Source organism: Pinus tabuliformis, chromosome J (assembly GCF_031772625.1).
Source record: "Pinus tabuliformis cultivar Carrire ecotype Pingquan chromosome J, CPIR1, whole genome shotgun sequence".
In the NCBI taxonomy this organism is placed as follows: domain Eukaryota; kingdom Viridiplantae; phylum Streptophyta; class Pinopsida; order Pinales; family Pinaceae; genus Pinus; species Pinus tabuliformis.
The window spans coordinates 103,918,989-103,935,085 of NC_142295.1; positions in this window are offsets into that span (position 1 = coordinate 103,918,989).

A 16,097-nucleotide genomic window follows, 5' to 3' on the forward strand; every position below is an offset into this window, starting at 1 on the left:
ACTCTTTAGGTGATTTCCTTGCTCTTTTCCTGGTGGGAAGAGGTAATTCGGTTGGCTGAACGCCAAACTTTTCACTCTTTAATCTGGTCAGTGGATGAGCAGTGTTACATTGTGAAGTCACGCTACCTTGAGATTTATTAGACCTTTGAGGAGAAATATAAAATTGCTGAAGTTTGTGAATCAGAGATTCGACTTCAGGAGGTTCAATAGTAGATTATTTTGAAACATCAGGGTTTGTAGCAACGGTTGATACTCGAGTGACTTCTAACTCTAGATTTAAGTGTAATGGAGAAGTCGGGGGAGATGGTGAGGGCGAATTACTCTCAGAATGGTATTCAGATTTATATTTACTTGCCATTCATAGTTCAGGCCCTCCTTCTAGCGCCAAATATGTTGAAGCCCCGAAAATCGGGTCTGCAACAAGGGGGATACCCACCCGGTCCGGACCTTGGTTCGCAGCTCCTTATCCGTTTGGTATAACGGGTCCAACTGGGGATATGGGACCAGTTTCCCAATATATGAGTGTGTGTGTGTGTGTAGAATTTGGTGTTGCTGATCTAACAATTCATAATTAAGATATTCTAATTCTAACTTTAATCTAATGCTATGCTATTGTAATCTAATAAGCAGCACATCTAAGTCTATACTAACCCGGGGTGTAATTCTTCTATTATGCGATCTAAAAAGATTTCAAATAACAACTGGTAATAAATATCATTCAGCTATTATGAGAAAAGAAATCAATAAGGATGAACCACTTCGCATAAAAAGTTAGACGAAACAGTTGTTAAAAACATATCGCATAATGAGCTATTCATACATTAAGCATAAATAAATAGCTATCACCGTACAAAAGTGCCCAATGATAACTCAGACATTCATGCAATAATACATAAACAACTAAAAACTGTATATCACTTTAACACATAAGCAGAAATGGTCAAGAGATAAAAGTACCATTTATGACTAGTCCTACTCATGAGCTTCAAGCGACAATGATTGATCTCTCCTTGATCTAATATCCACTAAGAGTACATAAGTGCAACATCAGTACCACATATCAAATGCAAACATCAACAAATCTTGTTCCATTCATTCATCAAAACCTCCTCGGAGAGTGCAAAAGTGCATGTTCTGACGACAAGTTTTTGATAAATTTGTAGACCCTTCTCTAAATGCATGAGAAGGGTTTAAATACTACTAACTAAATCTAATAATAACTTATTTACAAAAATTCAGGATAAGGTTTAAATGACCGTCCTTTTTCTAAGCAAAACTATTTCTAAAAATTCAATCTAATATCTAACTATTTCTGCATTTACTCCTTAATGTTGCAAGCATTCAGTATTTGCTTGGGTAGAGTCGGCTGGCTGTCTTCCGCTTTTGGTTGAGCTAAGCAAACAGAATTGGCAAGAGCTGGCACCACCTTCTCAGCAAAATCGATGATATACTTTGGGAGTCATCCACTGACTCTGTGGCTTTACCGTGTATGCCCAGTAATAATCCAAGTTCAACTTGGTTAACCCTTGGATTGCTTCAGCCTTTTCTTTAGCTTTCTGCTATTTTATGATTGCTTTCTTGTAATTTTTGGGCTTACAGGTGACTGAGCAGTTAGAAGCTTTCCTTCTTGAGCAAGTTTTCTCAGTGATGTGCGATTAGCACTAGGCGCTAATCGCGCATCGAAAACTGCCTCTGTCCCTTGATCCAGGCTTCTCTGATGCGTTTTTGCCTTTTCCGCCTCTTTCTTTACCGGGTATAAAGCTCGAAATTTGTAAAAATTATGCTTTCGTGAGCTCTCGACCCTGAGCATTAAACTGTCTGTCTCTGATATCAGCATCGCTCAGTACCCATTTAACCACGGCTGTAAAATGAAAGATTTGTAATGGAGGGCTCAGCAGCATTTTGCGAATCTATGGCTCTGTTGCATGCGGTACCTGTTTGTAAGGGTGCCTTTTCTCTGTCTTTAGACATTCGAGCTTCACCCCTTTTCCTCATAGCTTCCTGCACATTGCTTTGTGTAACTTTTGTTCCTCGTTCCTGCAATTCACAAGTGAGGAGAGAGTAATGATAATAAATAATGACAGGAAAGCTTTAAATGTTATGAATATGCAAAAACATGCCACCTTACGTGAACTGGCTCTTCGAACAACTCAAAAACCATATTTTATTAACAACTGGCATGCAACTCATTAATTATCATTAAAGCGCGTAACTAGTTCTTGGTTCATGGAAAAAAATTTCTTGAATATTGAGCCAGGAAAATCTACGATGGAATGTTTCTGCGATTTGCATCGCAATATCGCATTTCATTGTATCGCATTACCACAATTTTTCGTGTTGTGCTATCGCAAGGTTATTTTATTGCGCTATCGCAAGATCGTGGATTTCAGTATCGCAAGATCGCGGATCGCAGTATCGTTTAATCGTTATGTGTCTTTCATGCAATTCTGCGATATGCGATATCGCATATCGGCGATTTTTAAAGGTTTTCCAACGTGAGTGTTTATTAATGCATGCGATGCGATGGAGTTCGCGTCGCAATCTCGCATTTTATCATTTTGACTCATAAGAAAATGCCCTATCATTCTTTGTGCGATGCGATATTTCTTAAGGAGTGACATATAAGCACTAATTGATTTTTTTAAATTTTTTGACTAAGGGTCCCCACTTATATAGTGTTATTGCTAATACTAAATAAGGAGGGGGGTTGTTGGTGGCCACAACAAACTAATAGTAATAATTTATAATAATAATAATTAATAATTAATAATTATTAATGATAAATTTTATAAATATTAATTCTTATTATTTAATAGTAATAATAATTAATAGTTTATAATAATATATAATTTATTATAAATTGGTTTGAGTATTTCAATAGAATTTCATATTATTTTGAATAGGAAAAATAAAATAGAAGGCTTGCAAATCAAAATGCACCTTTAGAATAGATTAATCATGCTTAGGATAAAGTAAATAGTTTTAGAGAATTAATCATGTTATTTAATCACAATTAACAATATGTAATATTATATGTTGGTGCTAATGTTTGGGTTATGTTATAAAGTCAAAAAATGACAAAACTGTTTTATTGTTATATGATATAGTGGGCATGCATTTCAACGGCCATAATCTACCCCGCCCGGAACAATGACAAGAGATCGTTTTCAGCCCCCCCAATCCATTCTGCCATTATCAGGGGCAGGGAGGCCCGGGGGGGGGAGGAGGGCCTAAAACCAAATACCACTACCTCTCATTTGAAAATTGTCTTTCTCTCCTCGCTCCCGCCAATGGTCAACCATGTCAACTCTTGTATCCTACTCTCTGCTTCCGACATCACGCCACCTCTTTCTCCCTCATTCACCTATCAACCTATCCATTACATCATAAGCTTGTTGCACTATCCCATTACAATTAACCGTTTGATCATTTATTCCTTAATCCACCCATTCTGTAATGGATCTGTGCGCAATGACCACCAATCCGATCACTATAAGTAAACCCTGGTAAACCATACAGTCCTCCTTTGCAATGTTGGTTTTTTTTATTTACAAGTATTGATGTCTGAGATCCAATCATACATCCCCCACCAATACCTATCATTTCCTACAATTCAGGGCTAAATTTACCCAGCTCGGTAGCATTTTGATCATGTCTTTGTCCTCCCTTTTTTCTTTCCATTATTTACAGACATGGCACCCAAGGGAAAGGGGAAATCTTCCAATCCCAAACCAAATGATGAAAACCCTATGTCCTCTGCTCCCCTGGACCTCGACCATTTACCCCTGGCTGACCAATATTACAAAATTGTTGATACTGAGTGTGAATTTGACTTGTTCGAAATACACCACTAGTTGAAACAAACTTATCTGGACCAGGGGGATGACATCAGCCTATGGGAATCCCTATTCCCATGTTCATGTTTCCATAGGTCCACCATTTTCCTGATTTCATCATCTGGTGTCAAGCTAAATACAATCTAGTTCAGAGAACCATTATGGCCCAGAATGGAGACATTCTTGTCACTATTTCACCAGAAATTATAAACCAAATGTTATTAATTCTTGAAAATGATTCTCTCAATCAATTTTCTGCAGCTGCCCTAATGGATCTATATCATAAACTCACTTTCCCTCAGAGAGCACAAATCTTTGAGATTTTCCTCCCAGAGGATGCTCAACTTCCCAAGAAAAGTCCTCCCTATCCAGCTTCCATGTTCTCAGAAAAAACTAAATAGATCATCTCTTTAGTGTCTTGCCTTTTAGGGTACCAGTCAGGCAAATGCGTGGATGAGCCTATTCTAGGATTTCTTTCCATTTTTTCTAAGGAGCATAAGTTAGCTTTCATGTTTAATTTTAGTCACTTTTTCACCGATAATATGCATGAATAATTGATGAAGATCACTAACAAAGGCATGTTCAAATATCCATCTATATTAATTTATATGTTAATTTTTCAGCAAGGTGACAAATTTCCAATAGCATTGCAAAAGAAAGATGATCAAGGAGTCAATTAGTTAGTAATAGAGTGGACCTCATTGGTGAGGAGAAATTCAATAGAGTTCAATTTTACAGATTTCATAGACAGGTTTATTCATACAGCTGCAGGGCTTCTCAACATTCAGATTGAGCCAAGGATCAATTGAGAAATTAAGAGGATTTTGCACCTAAGTGAGAAGAACAAAAATGGAGACTGGTATATGTACCAGAGCTATACAGAAATAAGAGTATATGGGTGTGAACTAGCCCCATATAAGCTACCCAAATATCTTCAAATGAGGATATTTTCTCTGGAATATATTAAGAAAATGATTAACATGGATGAAATCCACTTTGTTTTAGGTAAAAGAAAATCATAGTTCAAAATTAAGTCACAAGTGTGACCTTTCACATGTAATAACGGAGCAACAGGGAATCAGACGGATTCATTCCTCAAACAAATGAATTCCCACCTAAGTTTTACCTGGTCATATGACCCCTTCAATATAATTTCTAATTTAAGGGTGGAGTACAAAACCACACCTTATAATCATACCCCCTGACTAGAGATCGCAAAATTCATGAATCAATACCAATGGAAGGAAAACACACTACAAGAAGAAGAGGAGCAAACTCTGTCAACAACCACCTCCCAAACTCTAGTGCCTGAAGAGAAGAACAAAAAAATACCAAGGGAAGAAATATATTCATTAGTTACAGAAATCAATTCCAAGGAATTCATTATTTATCAGAAAAGGTAGAAGACTGACCCTAAAATAGTCACCATTCAACATGAAGAAGGGCAGGAAACCATTGTCATGATTGGTACATAGGTCTCAACAGGGTCAGAGGATATTTTCTCTGCAACTCCATCCTCCTCGACCTCACAAGATCCTTCAGAATTAGTACAGTCAACAGAATTGGGAGATAATCAAGATGAGCCAAACATCTTCAATAAATATCTGAAAATCAAGCAGAAGAATGAATCACTCAAGGTCGACACATATGCTCAATTTTGGAAACATACCTCTACTTCCCAACATAGAATATTAACAACATTTGACAGTGAGCAAGGAAGAATTCAGATGGCATTTTTACAAGCTTAAGTGTCGTTCCCAAAGTCCCCTTCAGATTACAAGAAGACTATTTTTTCATTTGATGCAAAGCGGATACATTGTATAGATCAAATGGACATGCATAGAAAGTCTGGAGAAATTCTTTTCTCCACCATGACCAACACTGCTATGACATCTTCAAAGTTAGGGAAATCACTCAACAATGTCCAATCATAGTTAAAGCTGGAGAAAATCTCCTCATTAGCAAAATACAACAAAATAAAATCATTGGAGGACCTAGTGATCAAACTTGGTTATGGTGCCAGTGATGTCAAAGCATGGAATAAATCCTGAAGAAAAATAACACAGATATAGTAGCACTTAGAAAGAAGCTTAAATTACCATCTACAAAGGATCCACAAGAAAAAGAGATAGAAGAAAATGATCAGGATAAAGAAGACATGCTCAAACTCATTATTGAGCAAAATGTACAGATGGAAGAGCAAATAGAAAAGTTACTAAAATAAAAAGAAGATGTTGCACAATTAGATATGATTATAGTCACATCTATACCGATTTATGTTGTAGGGACAATGTAGGATTCTACATCAACATCAAGTGACCTGAACAAACTCATGCAAGACTTATCTCTTCAGAGACAAGATAATGATGAGCTGAAGAATACATTGAAGAATATGGAAGAACAGAAGTTGAAAATTGACAACTTCTATGTAGATGCAGGGAAAATTTTAAGAACCCCCCCTAAATTTATAAATATAATAAATGGGCGAATCTCCATGGTATATAGGAAAAATGGAAGGCGATTTTATCAATAATATAATATGTATATATAATTTTTTGGCGAATCTCTCACCAGGCATGGCAAATATTTTACTCAATTATAAAATCTTGTAAGATCTTGGCGAGTCTTTCACTAAATAATAAAACTTTGTAAAGTCCTAGTGAATCTTAGCATAGGCTACATGCTGGTTTAATTCCCCCATTTAAATAGGCTACATTCTAGGTGAATACCATGGGTCAATACCATGTGTCATTTTGGTGAATACCATGGGTCAATACCATGTGCCATTTTTATTTTTATTAATTCTAATATTAGGGTTAATAATGATTTTTTGCATGGTATTAATAACAATCTAGTCCATGGTATTTGTCCCATAGTATTTTGGCCATAGGTTTCACCTAAATATAACCCATTTTTTGAGTGTTCGTAAATATAAGGTGACTTATGGAGTAATATAAAAAAATGTTTTATTTGTTTACCATACCTCTCGTTTATTTATATTTTTATTAATTTACCATACCTCTTTTACAAATATGGTATTTGGCCCATAGGATTCACTTAAGTAAAACCTCTTTCTTGAGCCTTCATAAATAGAATGAGGGTTATGGACTAAATATAAAAAGAGGTTTTATTTATTTACGATACGTCTAGTTTATTTATATTTTTATTTATTTACCATACCTTTTGAGTAAGTATAAAAAGACGTTTTATTTATTTACCATACCTCCACTTTACTTATATTTTTATTTCTTTACACCCTTACATGTAAATAAGGTGACTTATGGAGTAAATATAAAAAATGTTTTATTTATTTACCATACCTCTCATTTATTTATATTTTTATTAATTTACCATACCTCTTTTATAAATATGGTATTTGGCCCATAGGATTCACTTAAATAAAACCTATTCTTGAAAATGGGCAAATGGATTCACTTAAATAAAACCTATTCTTGAAAATGGGTGAATGGATTCACTTAAATAAAACCTATTCTTGAAAATGGGCGAATGGAATTCACTTAAATAAAACCTATTCTTGAAAATGGGCGAATGGAAGGTTGTAAGTCCTAATTTCAAGGGCTAAATTTACCTTTCTTACCCTCTCCCTTAAAATAAGGTGGGCTATTTGAGGTGATTTGTAAAAATGTACTATGATACAAAATATTCGCCCACTAAAAATTTAAAACCCCTTAATTTCGCCAAAGGGCGAACATTTGCCCCTAAAATTATCCTTGTGTAGATGAGTTGCAGAAATCTCTCCAACTTGTCCAAAAGATTGAAAGATTGGAAAATGAGTCACTGATGGCTCAGACTTTGGCACATTCCAAGGAAAATGTTTGGTTGGAAATTAGTCAAGTCATGATTGATATTTTCCCATCTATTCCAATCACTTTTTAGTAAGAATAACTGATAGAAATATCTATGACAATAATAGAACATGTTAGAGATGCCCTGGGACACAAAACAGGCGAGGCCACAACCATGATTAGAGTGTTGAATTCAAAAACTAGATCGGAATTAGAACAGATGCAGATCGCAAACATGACAGAGACTATCTTGGAGATCAAGAAAGTATTGCAGTAAATAAACTTGATGACACAATTGGAGACAAGAAAATTGACTCTGGAAAATGTTTTCCAGAGATTTCACACCAAGTTCAACTTATTGAACCGGAGAGGATTACCAGGATTAGTAGCACCAGATGATAGATTGATCAGCTTGGAGGATTACTGTCAAAAATTCTATATTATTGCTACAGATAAATCCAAATTTGCAAGTGTGAAGGGACATATCACAGGGAAAGATTTCTTAGAAGCTTTAGAATTTTATTTAACTATCAAACATCAAATCAAACACATCTTCATGAACAAGCCAACCTTTGAGAAGTATACTGAAGTGATGAAGTGTATAGAAAGTCACTCAATCTTTATATCCCCAGTGATGAAATATGGGATCAATTATGTGACATCATTTAGTGAAAGATTTTCATCTGAAATAGAGAAACAATAGGGCAACACATTTTGAGGCCAAGTTGTCAATAGTTTTCCTCGAATTTAGTACTAGCAGTTCCATCAGTTAGAAGATTCCAAGATTTTTGTACTACTTTTGTGATTAGTTGTGAGATATTTTTAGGATCGTATCTTGATATTTTGAATCAATATATTTTGTAAATTTTTCTATAAGTACTTCATAATTTGAACTATGAAGGGTTGGGATTATTTTTGAAGAAAGGACTTACATTGTAAAGAAGCTCACAGAGCTACCTTTGATCTTATCTCAGTAATACAACTCAAGCATTACAAGATTCTTGTGTCAATTTCATCATTGAAGTGCATCTTTCTCTATTGGATGTTTTCATTGTTTTTCACACATGTTTCTATAATGTAAATTATTCTAAGAAGTGTAGGAATTTACAGGGTAAGTTCCTCAGACAGAACACCAAAAGGACACCGCTCACAACCAGATCACAGATCAATACACCAGTATTTTGACGTGGTTAAAACCCTCAAAGAGGGAAATAGTCCACGGCCTGAGCCAACGCGGCCACTTCAGGCAATTTATTAATAAAAGAATGAAAATTTACATATGTTTCTCTCATGCACGAATTACCCTACAAATGACCCTCCATGCGCTTTAAATAGAATTCATGGACCAATCGGGTGTCAAGCCACGGATCAAGTGTCGGTAATACCGAGGAGAGAATGAACCGTTGGATCACTACATATCGTGACCGTCAGATTGTAAGTTACAAAATGTACAACGGTAAAGAAACACACTTTACCTAACTCTATACCTAACTCTACATTAGACCAAGTTGTACTTAACTATTTCCTATGTGTCGGAATATCCTAACATCCCCCCTTAAGAACAACTTGGGATAGGATTGAAGGATTTACAAATATGACACAATAGGAGAAGGAAGGAGGCACTAGAGCCTATCCCCCCTTAGTGACAACTTCCTGAACTCCAACCAGAAATCGAAGTTTAGTGAACTTCGCCTCTGTGAGAGCCTTTGTAAAGATGTCTGCCACTTGATCATCTGTTGAACAATATTGCACTTCAAGAACATGGTCATGAATGAGCTTTATGATGAAGTGCATGTGCATTTCAATGTGTTTTCTGCACTGATGTTGGACTGGATCTTTGCATAGCTGAATGGCACTTTGATTATCACACCAAAGTGTAGTCGGATGCTGCTGCTGAAAGCCAAACTCTGACAGGATTTGACGAAGCCAAAGGCTTCCTTACTAGCTTCTACGGCACCACGATACTCTGCTTCTGCTGATGAAAGAGAAATGGCAGCTTGTTTCTTACAAGCCCATGTAATAGGTCCTGAACCAAGAGTGAACACATAACTGGCAATAGACTTCCGATCATCAGGGTCACCAGCCCAATCGGAATCAGTGAAACCAACCAATAGAGGAGCTGCTTCGGCACTGTAATGAATCCCAAACTGAACTGTACCTCGAACATAACGAAGTATTCTTTTAGTTGCTTTCCAATGACTTTCATGGGGGTTTTTCATGAACTGAGCAACAAGGCCAACAACAAAGGAAAGGTCAGGACGAGTATGGGTTAGATACAAAAGTTTTCCTACAAGTTGACGGTATAAGGTAGCATCAACTTCAGGAGAATTACAAGTGACTGAAAGTTTGACTCCAGACTGAAAGGGAGAAGGGGCTGGCTTACAGTCTTCCATGTGAAAATGACGTAGAATATCACAAGCATACTTGGACTAGGAAAGGGAAATACCCTCCTTGGATTGCAAGACTTGAAGACCAAGAAAATAGTGTAAGTGTCCTAAGTCTGTCATTTCAAATTTCCTTTTAAGGCTAGAATTCACATGGTTTATAAGGTTGGGATCACTACCAGTAAGGATAAGATCATCAACATAAAGAACAAGGATGATAAGAGAGTTTCCCACTTTCTTGGTGTAGACAGAATTGTCAGAATGACACCTAGAAAAGCCAGATTCTAAAAGAAAGTTATCCATTTTGGCATACCAAGCCCGAGGAGCTTGCTTGAGACCATAAAGGGATTTCTTAAGTCGACATACAAGGCTGGAGTCTGTTTGTATGAAGCCAATGGGTTGTTCCATATAGATTTCTTCATGCAAGTATCCATGCAAGAAGGTAGATTTAACATCCATCTGATGGACTTCCCATTTGAAAGAGGCAGCAAGGGAAAGAACAAGGCGGATAGAGTTCATTTTGGCAACAGGGGAGAAGGTTTCAGTGTAGTCAATGCCTTCAACCTATGAAAAACCCTTAGCAACAAGACGAGCTTTATGTTTATCAACTTTCCCATCTGGTCCATACTTGGTTCTGTAAACCCATTTGCATCTAACAAGTTTTCGTCCCTTTGGTAGAGGAATAAGATCCCATGTATCATTTGCCAACAATGAATGATATTCTTCATTCATAGCTACTTCCCAATCTAGATGGCCTGAAGCTTCTGCAAAGGTGTCAGGATCATAATTTGCTGGAGCTTGAGCCAGTAAAGAAGAGGCTCTCTCGAACTGAGAACGTGTACGTCGCTGATCTGTAGGATCACCGGAAAGATCACCTGCTGCATCTCGAGTAGCACGAACCCATTTTGGAAGCTCAGGAGCTGAAGGAGGATCCTGAGATGGTGGGGGAGGATTGTCATCCTCACTTTCATCATCTGAAGAAGAAATGTTTTCAAAGGTAGAAGAGATAGGGAGAGGTGGCACATCCGCCGGACTAGGCTCACAGGCCGATATATTTTCATCAAATTTTACATCTCTTCTAATGATAACATTTTTGGACTTAAATGGAATAAGTCTATAGCCTTTGACATCTTCAGAATATCCAACAAAAGTACATTTTTCACTCTTAGGTTCTAAAGCTTTATGCTTTTCATCTGGAATATGGGCCCACGCTTCACTTCCAAAAACATGAAAGTGACTTACATCTGGTTTGATTGAGCTCCATGCTTCTTCTGGAGTGATATTATTTAAAGCCTTAGTAGGAGTGCGATTTATTATGTAATTTACACAGTTAATTGCTTCTGCCCAAAAACTAATACCAAGTCCTTTAGATTTTAGCATACAATTAGCCATTTCCTTTAAGGTGCGATTCTTCCTTTCAGCTACACCATTTTGTTGTGGAGTATATGGAACAGTATGTTGCATTTGAATTCCATTCTCAGTGCAATAGTTGATGAATGTGTTTTTAACATATTCTCCGCCATTATCAGATCTTAAATTAAGAATTTGATGTCCAGATTGTTTTTCAACAAAGGCCTTGAAGGCCAAAAAAGTATTAAATACTTCACTCTTGAGTTTTAAGAAGTATACCCAGGTGCGTCTGGAGAAATCATCAATGAAAGTTAAGAAATACTTGCAGCCAGAGAATGACACAACTGGAAGTGGACCACATAAATCACTATGCAGAAGCTGTAAAGGGGCTGAGGCGTGCCAAGAGGCACGTTTTTCAAAACTGTCCCGATGATGTTTTCCGAGTACACATCCGGAACAAACACCATCTCTGCAAGATACCATAGGAAGACATGTCACCATATTTTCTTTACATAGATGCTGAAGGGAGCGATAGTTTAAGTGACCAAATCGCTCATGCCAAAGTTTGCTCACTTCATCGTTATGAGCAACAAATACTGAGGGAAGATTTTATGACCCAAAGTTGTGAAACTTATACAACCTTGTAGAATCATCAGCAATTCCAGTAGCCAAAATCTGTTTAGGATCTCTTAAGTCCTTGATTACAACATCATGAGGTGAAAATTCAACGATTTTATCTTCACCTGAATGAGTTATCTGATATACAGACAGAAGGTTGCAGGATAAGGTTGGAACACATAATACATCATTAAACTAACCATTGTCTAGATGAACAGTTCCAGTCCCTACAACATTAAGAGATCTATCATCGCCAACATATATATTTTTGGTGTTACAATCATTTAAAGAAGAAAACATGGCTTTGTTTTTGGCCATGTGATAAGAAGCTCCAGAATCAATGAGCCACTAATGAGAATGAGAAGAAGAAGGTACATTTAATGCATAGCCAGACCGAGATGCTTGACAACCATGTAGGAATTTACAGGGTAAGTTCCTCAGATAGAACACCAAAAGGACACCGCTCACAACCAGATCGCAGATCAATACACCAGTATTTTGACGTGGTTAAAACCCTCAAAGAGGGAAACAGTCCACAGCCTGAGCCAACGCGGCCACTTCAGGCAATTTATTAATAAAAGAATGAAAATTTACATATGTTTCTCTCATGCACGGATTACCCTACAAATGACCCTCCATGCGCTTTAAATAGAATTCATGGACCAATCGGGTGTCAAGCCACGGATCAAGTGTCGGTAATACCGAGGAGAGAATGAACTGTCGGATCACTACATATCGTGACCGTCGGATTGTAAGTTACAAAATGTACAACGGTAAAGAAACACACTTTACCTAACTCTATACCTAACTCTACATTAGACCAAGTTGTACTTAACTATTTCCTATGTGTCGGAATATCCTAACAAGAAGAGTATGAACATAATTTGTTTAAAAGTACACTTTGTATCTGACTTATGAATAATTTCCATGTTTTCTTCTGAAAATTAAAAACAGAATTCTTAATTGCTTTGTTTATTAATTGGATTGCTTTATCTTTTTCTTCTCTTTCACACCATAAATATTAAAGGATCCAGTGAATTTTCCTACCCTACCTTGTAAGTTTAGACTGTAAACTTTGTGTTTGATCAACCTAAACTTGTGACTCCATTGCCCAATGGCCTAATTCCACTATCTCAACCCAACAATACATAAAACCCAAACCTGAACATGATAACTAGCCTAATATCATCAGTAAAACAAAGCTAAATCATATAGAGAGATCCCTCTCTGAAACTGGAAGGGTTGGATTCCCAGTTTCCAAAGTGGTTCTAAGGTTACCTTTGTAATTTACTCTGCAACCTCAAAAATTAGGGAGTGACAACAGGTAGTATAAGGAAAAACATACTTATAGTAATATGAGGGTTAGGTTTTACCCAATATCTCCCCTCTAATATCATTCCCTAATACCATCCCCCACCCTCATACTCATATCAAGGCTATGTATCCATCAATGTCTCACCATCGTACTCATATGACGGTGGGTGGTAGGGAGATATATTTGGAAAACCATAATGTGTTTTCCCTAATATCTATATTTATGGTTTCCCCAATATCTCTTGCCACCCCCACATTAGGCTAGGGTCTAGGGGTGTAACACCCTCCTTCGACATCTACCAAAGTAACTGGAAAACCGGGGTAAACATGCGACGAGAGGATACTATGGTTATATTTGACCTACTATGTGACCTTAAGGAAATGGAATCAATGGAAACACATCACACACACCTTCCACATCGACTACAGGACCCTTGAGAACCATGTCAACACTTCAGGTAGCTTGCTCCTAGGTCCTACTAAAGTTTTTGATCACTTGCCTCCTGGTTGCTCTCATGCTATGGGCATGACATCATCCAAGGACCTCCGGACACTCTCACAGGCCTGCTTGTCAATGTCTGGGGACCAATTTGTCTAGTTTTATGCCAATGTCCCCGGGATGAAATATTAAGAGAAATAAAAGAACATGGAAACAATGATGCAAAAATAATAAGTTAAACAAGACCTTAACGAGACCCCTGCTAGCCATGATAGACATTTCATGAAACATATCACCAACATGTAATCTACATGTGTAAACAACATAATTAAGCACAAGTATCTCATACTTATATGAGAATCGCTAAGAACCATTGTTCCCTCGTGTTGTTTGTTGAATTATCATCTATTAAGTCATAGATACGTTGTCCGTTCATTTACTGGTAAAAACATGATGAGACCCATACATAGCTTTTGTCATAAAACATACATATAACCATCATAGTAAAAATAGAAATACCATAAATACATGAGCCATAAAATCCACATATAAACCAGTACATTTACACATGAAAAACCAAGGGAATGCATTTATCATTAATGAATACAAAAACCAACCGGAGTTGGGACTACCACGTTCCACCCAACCATAGATTGGATGAACCAAGTCTCTCTTCAACCAATCACCCTTATTCCATATTCCAAGCATGAATGTGGGACTCATAACCAACCAAAAAGAAAAAAACATGCATGGATGCTACCGGAGTTCTTCGCTTACACCATGAGGAATTTGAGTGCCTCCTAGTCTCTCAAGATTTACCGTAATCCATAGTCTGATATAGGGATCAATAGGCACTACACTGAGACCCACTCCCCAGGTTTTATTGTACATCTCATCGCAGAACTACTAGGCCCAACAGAGAGAAATCTACCTCTTGGCTTTACTGTATATCCCGCCATTCACCAACAAGGATTCCTAGGCCCAGCGAAGCACATAATATTAGCTTTATCGCAACCCACAGTCTGGTTCAGGATCACTAGGCAAGTGGATTTACCACGATCCACAGTCCGGTTTAGGGACCACTAGGCCATGTGGTTTTCATTTCAGAGATCTAGCCCACTTAGCTTCGAATCCATCCAGTAATCCAGCTCAACTAAAGTATGAGAACCCATCTCATCAAGGCTATCAGGAAATGGTAAGGCTAGGTTGAAAACACTATGACACCTGGAAAAATCCATGCCATGATAGTAAATAACCACATGAAACACCATGCATGCCAAATCTAGCAAGGAAAATACACATGCCAATTGATACCTGCAAATAATATTGTTGTAGTTGCTTTATCATGCCTTTCGTTGCTTTACCTTTGCTTCCTCTTGCCTTATTTTGCCTTTCTTGCTCCAATGCCAAAGTGCTCCAAGAAAAATACAAGTGTCCAAGAGTGAGAGAATAATGAGAGAGCTCCAAAACTAAACTAACAAAAGGTTACCAACTAATCCTCATAAGCCTTTTTATGAATGAGGCCTCTATTTTCTTCATTTTCCATTATTTTCCTTCATTTTCCTCCTCAAATGCAAGATGCAAGATGTGACCTTTCAACTTATGTTTCTCCTAATTTCCATTATTTTCATAAATAATTGTACCAAAAATTCCATTTTTCCTTTCCAAAGCATTAGCCATTGAATTTTCCAATTTCCTTAGCCATAAAAAACCAAATGAACACCCCTTAGGATGTCTTTCCCAACATTCAGCTTGGAATAAGTGTCCGATCAACCGGGGTTATTATTTTTTAACTTTTATTATATGGAATTTTCACCAGGGTTGTTACAAAACACTCCCCCTTGGGGGACACCATCCTCAGTGTTCAATCAGACAATACCTCAACAAACCGCTAGAAAGAAAACATACTGCTACAGAGCTTTATATCCTAGCTCGATGTAGTATTTACAATGATCACCATGTTGAATGCCAACTCGCATGACATCATAGCGACATGATAACATAACAACATGATAGCATAGTTACATGATAACATAACAACATGACAACATAACAACATAACAACATGACAACATAACAACATGACAATCATAATGACATGACATCCATACTGCATATTGGAGCTTTATAACATAGCTCATGGTGGTATTTACATCCATATACATATGTACATATACCAAAATCACCAAAAAATGTACCAAAACATATACCAAAACACCATGCCAAAATTTCTTTGCCTCAACTGGAAAACAAGAAAGGATACATAGCTCGCATCTGATCCACCATCTCCCATGTAGCTTGATCAGGCCTAAAGTGATTCCATTGTACTTTGACTTGCCTTATTGCTCAG